This window comes from Furipterus horrens, unplaced genomic scaffold, assembly GCF_987537825.1.
Source record: "Furipterus horrens unplaced genomic scaffold, mFurHor1.1.pri manual_scaffold_11, whole genome shotgun sequence".
Taxonomy (NCBI): Eukaryota; Metazoa; Chordata; class Mammalia; order Chiroptera; family Furipteridae; genus Furipterus; species Furipterus horrens.
Window position 1 is genome coordinate 95,474,727 of NW_028327181.1, and position 19,176 is coordinate 95,493,902.

The 19,176-nt window shown below is 52.3% G+C and overlaps 1 pseudogene; it reads left to right on the plus strand.

Moving 5' to 3' along the window:
- The first annotated feature begins 217 nt into the window (after positions 1 to 217).
- LOC149998882 (small ribosomal subunit protein eS1 pseudogene) lies at positions 218 to 19,094 on the plus strand (annotated as a pseudogene).
- The last annotated feature ends 82 nt before the right edge of the window (positions 19,095 to 19,176 follow it).

The window sequence follows — 19,176 nt, forward strand, 5'->3', positions numbered from 1 at the left end:
GGCGACGGATTAAGGGCTGGGACCCTGGAAGCAGAGCTATAAAGGTCATTGTGGACGCGGGCCCTAGAGACAGCCTCTAAGCACAGGGCAGGCTCGTGTGTTTACCACGCAGCACAGGGTATCAGCTCATGCTGAGGCAGTGTGCCACCAGAATTCACCCTCTGTCACTTCTGCTGTCATGACCCAAGGGTTTCAGGACAATTCCATTTTAGGTCGAATGGCTGGGGTTCTGCGGTTGCTCTCCTTCGCCGGAGCCCTTCCTCCTAACGATTCAGACTGTCACACAGTCACTAACGCCCACAGACTCCTGGGGCTGAGGATCCTGTCTCAGGTAGCGAGAGTCAAGTACACGGAGAACCCAACCCAGTCCGGCTCAGTGCAGCGTGGCTGCCGCGCTCCTGCAAACCCCGACGCACCGTGCCCCTCACCCCTCGCACGTTCTGCTCCCCTCGCCAACTCATCCTTCTCCTTCTTCCCTAGACCCCTTCCCCGGCCAGTCTCGCCCTCAGGTGCTGTCGGGAAAACATGTCCCTCTCTGGTGCGGGGAGATCCAGCACGGCCAAAGGCCACGCTTATTTGTATAACCCTTTAATTAACGTCCTTCTCCCCGCTGGACTGTAAGTCTCCACGAGGACAGGGACGGCACGTTCTATTAGTCACTGTGTTCCCAGCAGGTAGCACCATCCGAGCAGCCTTCAGTTTATTAAACACGGTGCCTCCAGCCCTGAGACGGCCCAGTGACTGCACCCCTGGACCCGGGAAACAGGGGTCCTTTCCCCGCTGGGGAGACCCACAGTATTTACTCCCGATCTCCTGGACCCCTCAGTCAGAGATTCCTGGGGGTGACCCCTCTGCCAGGATCCACGCTGCATCGCGCCCCCCTGACACGTCTCTGCCACTCCTTCTGGCGGAAACCACCCTTTCTGCTGGTTCTGCGCGTTAACAGTTTTCGCCAATGACCTCTCTCCTCTGACAATGGCAGCGCATCAGCATCTGGAGACTCTCTGAAGACGGGCGTTTGCCATTTTCTTATCATCATTCAGAAGAGAAAACCTGTCAGGGCAACTGACCGACTTGACACGACCAGTACCCGGTCCTGCTCTGCACTTCCCATCCCTCAGTTGTCCAGCTCTTCTTGCCACACTGCTTTTCCGTGGGGCATGCTCAATAACCTGTCCCCAGAAAAGGGAGAATAAGATGAACATACACCATTTTGAGAGGCGGGAGGGCCCTTCATCACGACAGCCAAGCGAGAGCTCCATCCGAGCACTGATGAGGACCACACGCGTCAACAGCACGTCACAAAGGGAACACTTCCCAACCAAGCGTAAGTCCTGGACGACGGCAGAGGCAGGGACCCGCCTCTCCAGCACAGGGGCGGGAACACAGTGTGCCGAGACGGGTCCGCGGGAGAACGAGAGGCCGAAGCGGAGTGAAAGGAGACGGAACCACAGACCACGCGTCGGACGCCACCGTGAAATGCAGAGTGGCAAGGCTAGCGGGCTCATTCTGGTGTATTTTCTTCTCTCTGCCCTGATGAGGTCGCAGTCATCTGCCTGAGCGTTACGTTCCCAGAGGCCAGCCTTCCACGTTTGTCCTGGCCACTGCTGGGAAGCAGAGCGGTGCCCTTTACTCCACGCCAGGCCGACACTCTCTGTGTTTGTTATTAATTTCACACCAGCGCCAGAATCGGGGGCCCAAGGAACAGCACCAGAGGACGGGCCGGTTCAAAGCTCAAGTCAAAGAAGAATGTGGGGCAAAGGGCGTGGGAGATGAAGACCAGTTTTGTGACTGGATATGAGAGCAGGCAGGCCGTCACCAAGGTGAGCACCACTCCAGAAGCAGGCCGATGGCCTGGAAGACAGGGGCCAGTGGGCCGATTCCACCATTCGGGTCACTTCAGCCAACGTGAGTCACCCGCTCTGCGGGCGAGCCTGGGTGACCTCAGAAAAGCAGCAGTCTGATGAGACGCCACCCTTTCTCTGGAGCACGCGCATCAGTTATGAGAAGGGACCTTCTCATTATCAGGGAGCCTACAGAACACCACGCCCGGGGCAGCTGGACGGCGACGACACCAGCCATGCGGGCCGGGTGGCTGGGCAGGTCTGGAGAAGGAGCGAGACCTGTGGGCAGGGTGGCCTCTCGCCACGCTGGACGCACCGCTTATGGGCACGACCCAGCTTCGCCTTCCAGGTCTGGTCCCGCGAGCCTGGAGGTGTCTGCGTGGGGAATTTCACCGTAGCCCGGCTTTCTGACTTGCCCCGGAGGACGGAAGACCGAGCTGGGGAATCGGGGCTGTGGGAACACTATGACAAATCTTGCACTGCCTCGGATTCAAAGATGCAAGGCAGGTACATGCGAGGGAGGCTACTACCTCTGGTCACACAATGAGGACTTAGGAATAACAGACCGGGCAAAGGACGCATTTATTCTCTTCTCCCCGTAGATGAGGTAGGGCGTTGGCACCGTCAAGGGTCAGAGGTTCCCGTGACCCCCAGAGAGCAGACTGGCACGTCACGGACCGCAGTCCAGGCTAATCCCAGAGGTTTGCCGCCCATGAACAAGGCTCCGTCCTGGCTGCCCACGGTCAGGCTGTCACAAACACCCAGAACACACACCGAGGGGCCTGGACAAACGGGACCTGTCAGGGAAGTGGGTGGCCCTGCTCGAGAACAGAGCTGCCACCGCAGGAGTAGCGGCAGGTGCTGGCACCTTCTCCCTGGCCAGGATGGCCTCCCTCGCGGAGAGACCTGAGCCTTTCACAGGAAGGAAGTCCTGCTCTAAAGGGAGTGACGAACTTCTGCACTCATGTCACCTTTACGCGCTACGTTGCTGGGACACTGAGCAGAGGAGGAAGTGAAGTCCACATCCAGGAAAAAACCTGCGCCCCCTCCCTGGGAGATCTTCCCACGAAGCTCGTGGTTTTCAAGGTGGCGTCCCCAGATCAGCAGGACCCGCATTACACGGGAACTTGTTAGAAAGGCAAACTCTTGGGCCCCATCCCAGACCTACTGCATTAGACCCTCTGGGGGTGGGGGCAGCGAAGCCCTCCAGGGGACCTGGACGCCGGCTCACGGCTGAGAGCCGCTGCACCAGGTCAGCAACAGCAAATGCACAGGCGTCCCGAGTGCCGGACCCCGTCGTAAGCACATTATACACAGCATTTCCTGCACTGCCCGCAGTGACCCTGTACTGTGGGCACTGTGATACCTCCCAGTTTACAGAAAAGGAAACTGAGGCACAGAGGTTCATTCACTTTCACAGCGTTCTGACCGCCTCCTGCTCCACCCGGGAGTGTGAGAGGGACTCCCCACCCTAAACAGCATGAGATGACCAAACACAGGACACGTGACACTGCACAGGTGCTGCAGCAGCATGTTAGTCACATACACGTTAGTCACATACACTCACGGCCAGCGGAGGGGACACCGCGCGCCATGCAGGGCCACTTGGGGGCTGCACTCAGAAGCAGAATGAACCAGAGGGGCCCGGAAAGCAGGCTGCGCATGACAACAGGGTGAGGTAGCTATCGATTCCTGAGGGAGGGTGGCGTGGCTGGTCTGAGCAGCTCTGCTGACTGCAGGGACCCGCTGGGAGGCAGCTGGGCTGGCTGGTAGGGAGCCCTGTCCCACTGTGTGGGGGGCACTGCTGACGAGCCCAGGGGACTCAGCTAGAGCTTAGAGGCCCTTTCAGACTCAGAGATGTCAGGGCAGCACACAGAATCTCAGGCTTTCCAATACACAAGGTCCCAGGTGGGAGGTGACGGAGTCAGGATTTGAACCCAGGCCCCCCTGTTCCAGAGCACATGCTCTAGTCTTTTTTTTTTTTAAGTTATATTCTTTTTTTTAAATTATTTATTTGTGTCTTTCTTTATTTTATTTTATTAGAGAGGGAGAGAAACACCACTGTGTGGTTGCCTCTCACTTGCGCCCCCAACTGGGGACCTGACGTGAAACCCAGGCATGTGCCCTGACTGGGAATCGAACCAATGACACTTGGCTCACAGGCCAATGCTCAATCCACTGAGCCACAGCAGCCAGGGCCATGCTCTAGTCTTAATTACCATTCTACCTTGTCTCCTACTGCCATTCATCAAAACACACTGTGCACCACTGTTGGAATTCCCATAATCCCTCTTGGGGGTTACCTGGTAAAGTCGCAGGCTGGGTCAGGGAGGCTGTGGATGTCAAAGTTAAAGGTCTCCCTCCACTGAGTTCAAGGCTCCATCATGCAGTGGCTGCATTTCCTTCCAGAACTTGTCACACACCCCGCTGCCAATCAGTGAGAGCATGAACTCTGGCCAGTGTGCAGTGCGCGCCTGAACACGTTCATCGCTCGGCATATAGTACTGACCCTTCTCACCGGGACCGTGCTAGGCACCAGGCATGCACAGGCAACACCAAAACAGCGAGGCTCAAATGGAGCATTTGGGGAAAGTTACAAAGAGGCTTCTATTTATCTCCAAGATGTTTAGGCTGCATCCTACAGGCTCTCGTGAGTCGGCAGAGGTCGTTAGTGGAAGACTGATGAGCATATTTGCCATTTCGGGAAGATAATTCTGGAGATAGCATGTGGGGAAGCTAGAATGAGGATGTACTTACAGCAAGGCTTCCAGACTAAAGGCTTTGCACAGCCCGGAAGAGAGCAGTGGGAAGGTCATCGATCAGACACAGGGTCACAGACTCCCAGGGTACCAGCGGAACAGGGACCACAGAGAAGCCACCGAAGGCACACTTTACGACGTCCTGTAGCTGGGCAAGCAGCTCCACTTAGCCGCAGGCCCCACCCCTCCCCGTTGTCTCTTACTAGCTGGCTTGCCCTATTTACATGAACTGCAAGGACCACCAAGGCATTTATGTTTGTAACCCCTGGGATGACGAAATTTTTTCTTTAATATAATACAAAGGATTGGAAGACAGAAGGAACTGTGCAAACAGATGAGGAAGGAAACGGATCAAGGGTAATCGATTTCTGTCTTTGAAGGGGGAGCTGCCTCTCGATGTGAATGAATGGGATCGGGTGCACAGAAAGGGCGTAAGCGACCGTGGTGGACAAGCTGCGGCTCCCTGCGGGGCAGGTGTAGCGTAGCCCCCAGCAGCTTCAGAGTCTGACTCCTACAGCCTTCCTAAACCTTTCACCGGCTTGCGGTGCGACCACGAGCCAGACCCCAGTGTTTGCCAACTGCAAACCCCACCCCCAGGTGGGCCACACAGGCCAACACACAGCCACAAGGCACCTTCAGCCTGGAAGGGCGCTTGAGAGCCCCCACTCCTGCCTCCAGCAGGTGACAGCAGCCTTCGGAATCTAGGTCGCTGTTCGTTAGCACCCAGCTGTGCCTGAGGTTTGCAGAGCTCTCCCAGGGGCGCCTCACCCATCCGGGGAAATGAGATCCGCCTCGGAGCTAACGGCGCCGCCGGGGAGCAGTCACCACATGCTGCTCGCAGTGGATCTCAGCGTCTCCCCGTGTCTGGGAAGAGGAAACGCAGCAGCCCGGGCTTCTAAGTGAAGCACAACTAGAACTTTTTTCACGTCCTCCTGCTCCCCAGATGAAACGGAAAACTCTTCAGGTGTCCCTGAGGCCCGGGGCCCGTCCTCACCTACACCCGCAGCTGCCTCTCCCTCCTCTGCACCCCGGCCCCTGCGTCCCCTCTCCTCCCGTGGCAGGGCACCTGGACCCCAGCGTCACTGCCCCTTCCTTGAGCAAGTGCCCCATCACCTCTCCTTTCCTCTCGAGGCCTCTCTGCGTGGTCTATCGCTGAGTGACAGCTACCCCCAAATCTACCAGCTTAAAACAATAAACATTTCTTATCGCATGCAGTTTCTGTGGGTCGGGGGTGGGGAAAGAAAGGCACGGGATGCATCAACAACCACACGGGACGCAATGAATGAACGCCTTCAAAATCCCCAGGGAAGAGGATTTCCGATGACGGGATAGACTTCTATGCACAGTCAAAGCGTCAGTCCAAAGTGAGTCTAAGCTGGGTATCAAAGAGCTTACCTCCGTCCAACTCCATAGTATTTATCTGTCACTGTGGGACAAATTACCCCAAAACTGAGAGCATGTATTAGCTCACAGTTCTGAGGGTCAGGAGTCCAGGAGTGGTTTAGCTGCACTAGTTGGCGGGGGTGGCCGACACCGTTGAGTGAGCATGTGTACTGTGTGGCCATCACATTCAAAATGACTGCGTGGGTAGAGCAACGAATCTGCATCAGATTTTGTGTTAGGCTTGAACGTTCCTCTGCGGAAACTTCTGGGATGATTCCGAGGCCGCCGCTATGGGCAGCTGGGGACTGGCAGCTTCATCACAACAATGCTGCACGCACACATCACAGCTTGTGCAGAGGTTTTGACAAAACATCAAATCACCCAGGTGCCTCAGCCTCTCTACAGCTCAGATGGGGTGCCCTGCGACTTCTGGCTGTTCCCAAAACTAAAATCAGCTTTAAAAGGGACGAGATTTCAGACCGTTGATGAGATTCAGGAAAATACGACGGGGCAGCTGATGGTGACTGGGAGAACGGTGTGAGGTCCCAAGGTGCCTGCTTTGAAGGGGACTGAGGCGTCATTGTCCTTTGTTTAAAATTATTTTTCTTTGGCACTTTGGAAGCTGCAAGCTGGGGAACCGGAAAGCTGCCGCCCCCCCCCAAACCTCTGCCTTGAAGCTCTGCTGTGGCAGGTTTGATGCACTTGGACTCTAAACTGTCTCCCACCTTTGGCAAACTCAGACGATGGCATTCTAAGGTTTCGTGACAACCTGTCTTGGCAAGGGTCCCTTTCTTATTTACTGGGCTGGAGTTCAGGAGGCCTTTCCAGCCTGGAAAATTCACCTACTTCAGTTTGGGGAAATTTTTATTCTTCCATTTTGGAACTCCACTCCCTCTTTTCTCACGTTTTGTACCCTTGTGCGGGTGTGTGTTTTTAACCCCATCTTCTTAGAGATTTCCTCGGCTTCATCTTTGAACTCCTCCTCCTTTTCAAAGGTGCCTATCTTGCTTTCCATTTCCCAGAGCTCTTTCTTCATCTGGTCGTCACTTTTTGTTATTAAGAGAGTCCTCTTCTTCTCCCTTGGAGGAAATTAATCTTTTTTTGTTTTCATGTTGTTTTGTGACAGCTGCCTTGTCCCTGTTACCTCCGCATTAGCTTTGGGTCTTTATCTTCCTTACGGAGGGCATTCCTCAGAAGTCGGAGGAATCGGGGTTGTCCGGTCACGTTTCCCCACAGACACGGGAGCCCCCTGCAGAAGTGGCTTATCAGGCGGCGGGCGGAACCCCAGGGGCACTGAGCATGGGCCATCCTTTCAGTAGGAGGACTCCAAACGTCGGTGTCGGGGGATCGTTGGCTCAGAGCCTCCAGTTGCCCCAGCAAAAGTCCTCTCCTTTCCCCCCTCGCGGAGGACAGGCTCCACCTCCTCTTGGTTTCACTATTCCTGGCATCCACTTGACCATCTTTAACTCTTCCTGCCTCTCCTACCAGCCCTCTCCTGCGATTCGGGAGCCAGATGCCTCTCTGGTTCGTTCATCTGGATAAGAAAGGTCTGCCCTGACATGCTGCAGGAGAGGTGACTGTCCAGTTGTTGGGTGTGGGGTACAGACCTAAATGCTGCTGATACAGAGTGCAGTCACCCGCCCTGCTGGCTGTCTCATCTTGTGCCCGCTCTACTCCCGGCCTGGTGCCTCGGACCCTCAGGGTTTCCCAGGAGTCAGCAGCACGTCTCGGCTGGCTTTGTAGTGGCCTCCCTTTTGCAGGTTTTTAAAGGCTGAGGGCTTTCTCCACTCTTAGAGTCGATCAATTACCACTCTCTCATCTGCCTCCCATATTCCAACCGTCTGCTGACCCCTCACCCTCCAGGTCTCCATTCTTACGGAAACCCAATTTTTAAGTTCCTTACTGTGATTTCAGTGGGATTTTGGGAAGAAGCAGAAATGCATGTACTAAATCTGCCATGTTTAAAAGAAGTCTGCTTTAACTATCTATCCTAAGTCTCTCTCTCTCTCTCTCTCTCTCTCTCTCTCTCTCTCTCTCTCTCTCTCTCTCTCTCTCTCAGGAAGAAAACACCAGTAATAAAAATCATGGAATACTATGGTAAGAAAATGTCTTTCCCAGCTCTAAAACAGTACTGGTTGGTGTATTGAAGCCAAACATCTATCTATCTCCTGCCACCCAGCAATTCCATTCCTAGGCACACACACACACACACACACACACACACACACACACACACACAGTGCACATGTCCACCCAAACACTTGTACAAAACATTCATTGTGGTCTTCTCCTCATAGCCCCAAACGGGAAGCACCCCAGTACCCATCCACAGCAGAACGGATAAAAGGCGGCATACAGATACAATGAAATACTACATAGCAAATACAAATAATAACAGCCAACTAATGCAGCGCAACCATGGATGAATCTTAAAGCAAAAGAAGCCAGATAAGGAGGAGAATATTTGTTGTGATTCCATTAAGTGATACTCAAGACCAGGCAGAGCCTATCTATGCTAAAATAAGTTAGAACAGCAGTGACCTCTCAGTGGAAGTACTGCCTGGGGAGGATACAAGGAAGGCTTCTGAGTTGTTAAAACTGTTCTGTACCTTCATCTGAATAACGGGCACAGAGATGTATAGACGCTCAAAGATTCCGAGATTTAAGATTTATCTTACTGTACATGTGTTCGACCTTGATTTCAAAATAAGAAAAGAATATATCACTGACTGTAATTTTAAAGCTGTGTTGGAAAAGATTTTCTGGGGAAAAGAAGAAGATCTAGTATTTTCTTTAGAAGCCTACCCGGATCTTAGAAGTCAGGGGAGGGGCTAGGCATCTTTGCACATCCCAGCTGCAGTATTTGAGAGGTGGTAACTAAAACAGGGGCTCGATCCTTCTCCCTCCTCAGCTCTGCTGTCAGAGGTGGGGTCTTGGGCAGGTCACACTTCCTAGGAGCTTCCAGTTCCTCTTAATACAAAGGTGTGACCCACAGTATCTTTGAGGTCCATCCCCATTCCAGAATTCTTTAACCCCTGGGGAGAAGTTGGGATTTTTTTTTTAAACCAGAAGGTATCCTCTGTCTTTCCTCCTTCGCAATCCGACACACTGTTATCCTCTAAGCACCTGAGGCGCTGGAGACTCCATCACCCACACCTTCTGCGCTCAGCTCGCTCAGCGAGACAAACTCAGCGACACGGCAGATGCGAGCGCCTTATTCTGCCATAAAACGTCCTGCACCGAAAGCAAAGCATCCTCTCTAGAACGCTACGAAATTGCATGCACCACGAAATTCTGTCAGAAAAGCTGTCCAACAACAGAAGGCTTCGGAGAGTTACTATTTCCACCAGCCAACTTAACACGCCCCTAGATAACCTGCCTTTTCCCCAAGCCCAAACTTTGCCCAGAAAAAAAAAATAGCTAAACATAATGTTTGGAGAGAGAGCTGTTTCCCAAGGGCGTCTGAATTTAACCGGAGACCATCTCTCAGGAAAGACACATGTCGGGGCGACCAGTTGGACGGCTGGCAGCCTTTTCCCTTCAGCAGATCCTCCGTGGATTTAAGAATGATCACCACTGTATCCCAGACATTTGGGGTTGCTGTTTAAAATCAGAGCAATAGTAAAAATTAATGTGAACATGAATGATTTAGAGTCTAGAGTCTAGGATTGGACACAATCTAACATAAAGACACCTAAGCAATTTAACTGCACCTGTGAGATCACAAGAGGAATGCTCAGCCACACAGGAAGGTGCTTTCGAGCATCTTATAAGCATTTCCTGATGAGCAGGCAACGCGGGATAGCGGCAGGCACATCCCACTGCATCAGACGCCTGCATCTGGCCCCGATCCGCCAGTACCTAGGACCTTGAACAGGTCACCCAGTCCCTGGATCTGTGGAGTGAGCAGGTCAGGGAGAATGAACAGAGGAGTTAGAGCGTGATGTCAGAATATAAAGCTGTCTTATGATTACATCCTACACACTCAGAAGGTTCCAGAAGGAAGACAGGAGAAAGGTGCAGCCTCCGTAGGACAGTGGGGTGCAGGTAGCCCACAAGGGGGTGATGGTTACAGCACAACCTTAACACCGCACGGGTGACCTGCTGGTTTTGGAATGCAGACCGCCGGCCGTGGGAACGCCACGACATGTGGCCGGCAACTACCTGCATTTTGCACAGAGGAAATGAAGGCTCACAGGAGTTTAATAACCAGCCCACAAACACCAGTGCATGGCCGAGCCAGGATTCAAACCCCGGTGGGCTCTTCGCCACCACATGGCCACTTCTGTGGGGAGAGGTCTTGAGTGGGGGCCCTAGGCAAGAGGTTACTTAGGTGCATCTCTGCTTCTGAGACTCTCTGACTGACTGACCACTGCGTGGGAGTGTGCCTTCCAGTGTCCTTTATCCCCCTCTCCTTTAGTAAGAGGACACTGTGCACAAGAACTTTCCAGAAGGCAAAGCAAGACTTGGAAGTTGTCCTCCTCAGGACCGTCTGAAGGAAGGAGTGATGACTGAAGTCCCCAAGGCAACCCTGGACTATGAGGTTAACTCTGAAGACGAGAGCCATTGGCAAAGCAGAAAATGCCAAGAGGCCTGTGTCCCTAAGTACGGTCCCCAGTGCTCTCTGTCGCTGCCTGGCCGGAGCTGGACTGCCCGCCTCTGGACTTCTTTTAAATGAGAGAAGCCGTTGTTATGGGTTTTCTGTATGTGCAGTCCGCCTCTTATCCTAACCAGGATGTCAGAAAGCCCATGACGGCGGTTAGACATTGGTCTTCAGAGTCCCACGTGCTTCATCCAGAATCACCTGCCTGCATTTCTGTGGGCCGAGAGCACTCCTGAAGGCGGCTGCCCACTGGCAGAGTGCAGTCATACACCCATGACTGGAACTCCCCAGGCTGGGCTTGAACTTGCGGATCCCTCCCTCCATCTCTGATAGGAGTGCACTCCCGGACACAGCTTTGATCACTGGTGGCGGTGGAGACTTATTTTTTTAAACATCTCTTAATTTCTTTTGCTCTTCCTTCCCACCCTGGTCCTGCGCCAGGGAGGAGAAAGAACAGAAAGAAAAACGTCAGCCAGGCCACGAGTACATCCAATTCCCTTTCTTAATTAGAAGTGAAACATTTGGAGAGCAGTGGCATGCTCGCTAGAAGAGCATTTGCCAATTATCTAAGAGAGCAAAGCTAGCGTATTAAGGAAAGCAACGGGGGTCGAGGAACATGTTCCAGGCTAGGGGAGGTGATGCAGATCTACAGATGGTCTGTTAATTACAGCTGGGGGTTTGGGGGGCCGGTTCCTAATCCCTTCTCTCCCCGGCTGCGCATGGCAAAGGGCTCCGGAGATGTTACAAACACCCAACGTGCCATCAGCACAGCTATGAAATCTGTCACCCCAAACTAACACTCCGGAGTTGCCTAATGGATTTTAGGGAAGCGTGTCCCTTCCTGGCAGCAGAGATTAGATTTCATGCCCCACAGCCCAGCTCAAGTTTAAGGGGAGAGATGTGAAGAACAGAGTTCTTTTTCCAAAAGAATTATTTACTTCTAATCAACTAACAAACAAGTAATCAGTTCCTTCCAAACTCTGGTCTGGAGAAGAGAGTGATTAGCTGGATCACGAGGGTTTTCCGACGTCAGGGTCCTTGGGAGCCGGCTGTACTCTATCAGAGGCAGGCATGGGTGACTAGCGTGACCCCAGGGTGTGTTCCCTGGCAAGTTTTCAGAGCAGCTTGGCACACAGTAGGGGCGCGCCGTACACAGTGGTTATGTTGGTGATGAGGGCGCCACTACCTCCCAAGACAAATAAGAGTATCTCATTTTTAGCCGATTCTGTGAAAACATTGTTTCTAACACTTTGCTGACACCTAGTCTCCTGCACCCTTGTCCCTGGTTCTGCAAACCCAAGGGCGAGGCAGCCCTTCCTGGACATCAGGCAGCTTGCACCACCTGTATCAACTTGCTCCAGCCTACAAGGTCCCGTCATCTTAGCCACTGTCCCATATTCCGGTTTCCAGCCCCGCATGCAAGCCCAAGGGTGTGGGGCTCCCTTCTACCCTTGGGGGCTCGGAGAAGGGCGCCCCCCTCTGGGAGCGGGCAAGCCACCGCAGACAGAGCCGCCGCCCTCAGAGGTACCGCGACCCCGTGGAGTGGGGAGCAGCGAGTATTTCAATCAGTAAGTGACTGAACGAATGGTCACACTTCTCACTGAAAACACAGACTCTTCTTCTTGCTCCTGAACATGCCTTTATCGCTTGCTTAGGGAGGGGGATCTGACTTCAGGACTCCACTTGGTCTCTGTTTCTGCTCATTTTCACCTTGTTAGAGCTCATCAGAACTCCAGCACATGGACATCATTCCACAAATTACCTGTCCCTCCCGGCTTCACGTCACCTACAGATTGTCTTGCCATCGATATACCCATCTGAGTGATTAACTCGTTTATATTTGGCTTATACAGGGAGAGGCGAAAGTAGGTTTACAGTTGTGAGCACATGAAACAAAGAGTTTATTCTTGTGTTATTACTCACGAATTATTGCATTGTTTTCCACGCAAACTGTAAATCTGCTTTGGCGCTACCCTGTATTCATAGTACAAGTTTTTAAAAGACAAGTTAAGTCCTTTGTCTGGTCTTTTTGGAAGGAGGGTGTTGTGGGCCGGACTGTATCCCTGTCCAAATTGCTATGTTGGAGTCTAACCCTGGGATTGAGAATGTAACCATATTTTGAAATAGAGTCCCTGCAGACGCAAAAGGTTAAGATGAGGTTCCTCACCCAATGTGGCCGGTGCCCTTATCAAACAGACACAGAAGGAAGGCAACGGGAAGAGACCACCCACAAGCCAAGAGGAGAGTGGCCCAGGACGCACTCCCCCTCCCGGCCTCGGAAGGAACCAGCCCTGCTGAACGTGACCTTGGGTTTTGGCCTCCAGAACTGCGAGGCCGTACATCTCTGTTCTGCAAGGACTCCCAGGATGTGGTCAACTGCCCAGAATCCACAGGAACCTAACACAGAGGGAGGGGACCGGATGGCCCCATCCCACCCCGCTGCCACACAAAGCTCTTCCCCATCATGGGAACGGGAGTTGGGGGGACGAAACCAACCCTAAGATCGTGAAAGGTGAGCCATCACCTCTAAAGGTTCTGGGAGTCTGGACACCTGCAGGCCCGCCTGTGACAGCAGCAACCGCGTGGCCGAGTGAACAGCGAGCTGATGGCACTTCACACTTTCCCAGCGGCCTCCCTCCATTTGGGGGGACCCTTCAAATCACCTTGGGAAGTGACCGTTTCCACTTCGCAGAAGCGAAATCACAGCCAAGTCAAAAACAAAAACAAAAAACCTGGCTCCAGGGAATGAAACTAGACAGGGGTCAGTTCTGAACGAGAACCCAAAGATGGGGGCTCCGTCTCAGCCTTCAGAGGGGCGCCCCCTCCTGGGCCTCCGTGCCGTGCTGCTGTCCACAGCATAATGCCCACGCGCGGGCCAGCCCCCGTGGTCCCTGCGGGCTTCCCCGCGGGCTGCAGTAGGAGGGATCCAGGTAGGGCCCAGGGGACACCGCAGCCCAGACGCGCCGGCTCACTTCCAATTAACGGTGGGTATTCTGAAGCCGGCAAATAAATAACTTCTGTGACGCCCCTCAGGTCCCACTGACAGGGACGTGAGTATGTAATCTGGTGACAGGATATACGGAGACTCCTAATGAACGTGGGCCCATGGCAGGAAGAAGAGGGTACGGCAGGATAAATGGTGATGGGAGGAGACTTGATGGGGGTGGGGACCACACACTGCAATAGGGTGATGATGACGCAATAGATGCAGTCTATGACTCTAATAGTGCGGCAGATGATGTGTCAGAGAACCGTGCACCCGAAACCCAATTCTACTAACCAATGTCAACCCAATAAAGTCAATAAAAAAGAAAAAAACTGGGCCTGTTTCCTGTTAGAAAAGGTTGGTTTTGGAGAATATGCCTTCTGTGGAATAGTCTGCCTATTTTCCCTTCTGGACTTTGAAACTGTCTTCCAAGTAACAGTGAGACTTATATTAGAGCTTCAAGGTCATCTGGAAACCAAAGTAGTTATGACAGGGAGGGTGGAGTGCTGGGGTCCCCACATCTGAAAATAAATCATGATTCAAGGGCTGCTTAATTCTGTCTGCATCAGAAAGTGCTCTTGGGTGTAAGAACACAATGCAAACCTCGACACCCTGTTTTTGCCAACTTGGGCACTAACTTGGCTGCGTCTTGGCTATTAGCACGTCCATTTGTTTAAAACACACACAGAAAAGAAGAGACTTTTCTTCTAGTTGTCAGAGCAGAAATCCTTCACTCTTCTGTCCAGCAGCCCGAAGAAAAACAAGGGAATTTGTGGCTTGGTTTCCTTGACAACCTTATCTTCACTCCGGGCACCATCTCCTGTCTCTAAGCAACAGGGCACTCTTCAGAATTACCCCGAGGCCAAGCCCCGGCTGCTCGGGGGTCCTCAAGGACCCAGCAAGTCAGGGTAGAGCAACTGGCCCCTTACAGGGCAGAGAAAGGTGCGCGGCCCCAATATCCTCACCAAACCCCCCCCACACCCCGTCTCCCCCAAGTCCTTGTGCCTGCACTTCCACCTGCCCACTCTCCTCCCCCTGGTTTATTTCTCTGTCCTCCGCAGGGCTTGGTGGCTCAGTTCACCGGCTGGCTTCTCCCACAAGCCCCACTCCCGACAGAAAGGCCCTACGTGGCTCCAGTCTGGAAGGGAAGCTGACCCTAGAGACCAGGGCGCAGCAGGGAGAGCTGACGCCACTGTGACTTACTGATTTATAAACAAATGGCTTTGCTAGAGGAGAGCATTGGATTAAGAGGGCAGGAGAGAAAATGCCTGTATTGCTATATTGACATTTAAGAAGAGCCTGCACACGGAAACAGGATCCAGAGATTTTTTCCCCCCATCGGCACGCCCCCACCTCTTCCTAACTTCCCTGTGCCAGGAAGGCTTTCTGAGGATGGACGGAAGAGGAGCAAAAGGACAGCTCTGAGCTTTAATCAGAGCAGAAGAGAGCCGAGCAGTGCTGAGCTCTGCAGCGGAAAGGAAATGGAATTCGGAAGCCCGGGGACCCGACCGATGGTGCTTTGGGTTCCCCACCAATAATCAGGACAGCCGCTCTTTATCTGGTCCCTTTAATTGTAGAGCGGGCTCAGGTCCACAACTGCACTTTGTCCCCTGTCACCTGCGAAGCTAGGAGGTAGGTGGGGTGGGGAGCAACTATTCATCTTCCTTCCCGGATCTGGAAATCACAGCTTGGAAAAACTGTCATACATATAATCACACAGTTGGTTATTTTAAAAATAGGACAAAGGCTATAGATTCTGATTCCTAACTCATACCGATCCATGGAAAGAAAGAACTGGGCTGGCCTACACGGCTGTAATTCAAAGGCAGTTTCCAAATTTCATCGCGTTCCTGAGCTGTGGGTTGTTTCTAGTTAAACATTTTCAGTAGCTTATTCATAAGGTGGAGCCGCTGGGGCTCCTCTCCTTGCTCCTTCTCCCTTGAGTGAAACTAGGAAGTCCAAGGGCACAGGCTCATTGTCAAGCCCTCGTCTGAGTGCCATTTACAATGGCTGGTTTGCTGGAGCCGAGGGAGCAGCGGCCTACAGGGCTGAGAGCGGGGCCTGAGCCACGGGATGGCCTGGCTGCAAAGGTCAACTTGCACGGCCACCTGCAGGGAGAAGGAGGTGACCAGGGGGCAGGGGAGCTCCCATGCTCTGGCGCCTGGCAAGCTTTGGCACAAGATCCAAGGCAACAGAAAACGGACCCAAATGTCTACTCCCGACACCTCCCCGCCACTGCAAGAGCAGGCGGCCTCCCAACAGCTGAGGGTCAGACCCTGAACGAGGACATGGTCCTGTCCGTGAGCAGGGAACGCACAGAAAACTCGCGCCAAGGGACTGTCTGTTCCTCGACGGGCCGAACCACTGACAAACCGGCGGGGGCTGGAAGTGGCTTGGAAATCTAAGTGTGGGAGGAAGCTCGGGCCCATCACAAGCCCCCTGGGGGCTTCACAGACTGAACTTGCAGAACGCCCACCCCCACGCCTATCACGCAGAGGGCAGCCCATCTTTTCCTTTCCTCTCCCAGACCCCAAGGCTGAGTGTGTCACCTCTGAACGGGTCTCCGTGTCAGCAAAGAGATGGGAGGCAAAAGCAATGGAAGTTATTTAACTCAGGACACACGTGTACTAAGTGGGGCACTCAACTGGCAATCCCTACCCTGAAGAGTGTGACAGTCCACCAGAGCGAGGAATGGCCCTCCAAGTACATTGTGCTCATTGTATTAATCAGAGAAAGGCAAAGAAAATGGGATTCTGATTTCAGAATTCATTCTTGGTTAATTGTTACTTGCAGAACACAAGCAACATTTTAATTATTTTCCACGCCACACAATAACAGCCATCAAGGGAGTGGAGAAGAAATAGAATAAACAGGGACTTATGAGCTCCGTAATTAATGTACACTAAAATTAGCACACATGAAGCCAGATGAGCTGGGCCTATTATAAAGTGTGCATCTCAGACGTTACCAGCTGATTAAACTTGTTCTCTGCTACAGCGTCTGCACAAAGGCGGCCACCTCAGCAGGGAGACTCGGCACCATGTGGGACGGCTCCTGGGTCACCGCTCCTGCCAGCAAAGGCCCCGCGTATTTTCATTAACCGAAGTTTTGGAAAAGCTACAGTTCTCTTTCCAGTGAAGCGGGACCAGTCAAGCTCTTGTCAAAAGTCATCGTAAAGCCAGCAGGGGTCAGTCACGTGGGATTCGGGACTCTCCACCTGGTGACATAATGATGTGTTTGAATCACGTGATGACAGCAGCTGGCCCATCTGCAGTAGGGGCTGTCCTGAGTGGCTCGTCCAGGAGGAGGAGAAAAAGTACCGTGGTCCCCCCTTTTCCTTAGGGGATACATCCAAGACCCCCAGTGGCTGCCTGAAACCGCGAATAGTACCGAGTCCTGGAAGCACTTGTTTTTCTCCTACCCATACATGCCTATGATAAAGCTTAACTTATAAACTAGGTGCTGTAAAAGCTAAACAATAATAAATTAGAGCAATTAGAACAATATGCTGTAATAAAAGTTACGTGAAAGGCTTTAGGCCAGTATTAGGTACAGTGAGGGCGACCTGACCACAGCGCTGTGATACTGTGACAGGCCATCTGATCACCAGACGGCCACTGCGGGACTGAAGGGAAGGGCGTGTCTGCGGCGTGGAGACGCTGGACAGAGGGACAATTCACCTCCCAGGCAGGACGGACGGAGCGGGAGGGTGTGAGATCTCGTCCTGCTACTCAGAATGGCGCTCAACTTAAAACTGATGACTTGTTTAGTTCTAGAATTTTCCACGTAACATTTTCAGACGGTGGTTGACCACAGGTTAACTGAAATCTCAGAAAGCGAAACCTCGGATGAGGGAGGCCCACTGCCTTTCTCACCGTGACCTTGGCCCAGGGTGGAGCCGCCCTGCTGGGAAGAGCAGCAGTGAGAAAACTCTGACAGACAGGACAGACAACTCCTGACAAGCTGACCTCCCTGCCCCCACACGCAGAGCTGGTCCGTGTTGGGCTGCGCGCTATCTCCTCGTTACTTCACTGGTAAGTGGGAAGGAAGAGAACAGCCTGGTATTCAGCCATGGCCTTGACCCCCTGCACACCCCTCCCCCGTGGATGGAAGGCCTGGGTCCAATCGCAACTCTTAAAGTAGTGTATATTATTTTTAAAGTGCACCAAGGCAAAAGAGAGTTTACACCCTTGTTCTGAGGGTTTGCACTTCCTGTTCTGACTTCCTGTGATGATCCATTCACTCTGCACTGCATTTTAATATGTGGGTGTGTAACCTTTTTTCTGTTGGACCGGAAGCTCTTTGAAGGCAAAGACTGTATCTTATTCTCTCATTTGTTTATTTATTTTGTTATCTCTTGGAACACCTAGATCTGTACCATCCCGTTGGCCATGTGTGACTGAGAAATGAATAATTCTATTCCACTTTAATTAACTCAAGCTTACATTTCAAAACCGAAGAAATGGAAAATATTTTTTCCTGTGTACGCAGCTTTGTTTTGGTAGGACTGAGTTTCACCTGAACCACTGAAAATTTAGCATCCAAACTGAGATTCGCCAGCAATATAAAATGCACACCAGATTTCAAGGGAAAAGCACGTAAAATATCTCAATATTTTACACTGATTCTATGTTGAAGAAATGCTATCTTGGCTATTTTAGGTTAAATAAAACATACGTTGGCCCTTGGGCTCTCTGTGCAGCGCCACGGCGGTGGGCAGGAACACGCGCCTTACGGAAGGCGGCAAAAAGGGAGCGAAGAAGAAAGTGGTTGGCCCGTTTTCTAAGAAAGACTGGTCTGATGTGAAAGCGCCAGCTGTGTTCAATGTAAGAAATACTGGAAACACACTAGTCACGAGAACTCAAGGAACCCGAATCGCCTCTGATGGTTGCAAGGGTCGTGTTTCTGAAGTGAGCCTCGCTGATGGGCAGAACGATGAAGCTGCAGTCAGAAAACTCAAGCTAATTACGGAGGATGTTCAGGGCAAACACTGCCCGACTCCTTTCCATGGCACGGATCTTCCCCGTGACCAAATGTGCTCCGTGGTCAAAAAGCGGCAGGCTAGGGTTGAAGCTCATGTTGACGTCAAGACTACCCGCGGGGGTTTGCTTCGTCTCCTCTGTGCTGGTTTTACTAAAAAGCGCAGCAATCCGACTTGGAAGACCTCTTATGCGCGGCGTCAACGGGCCCGCCAAATCCGGAAGAAGACGATGGAAATCATGAGCCGAGAGGCGCAGACAGATGACTTGAAAGAAGTGGTCAATAAACTGATTCCAGATAGCGTTGGAAAAGACACAGAAGAGGCTTGTCAATCTATTCATGATGTCTTTGTTAGAAAAGTCAAAATGCTGAAGAAGCCCAAGTTTGAACTGGGAAAACGCACGGAGCTTCATGGTGAGGGCAGCAGTTCTGGGAAAACTGCTGGGGAGGTGACAGGTGCTCCAGCTGAGCGAGCAGATGGATACGAGCCCCAGTTCAAGAATCTGTTTCAAATACAAACATTTAATGGTGACGAATAAAAAGGCCTATTTGTGATTAAAAAAAAAAATATATATATATATTGAAAATTAACTTCCCTTGCTTTTTACTTTTTTTTAACAT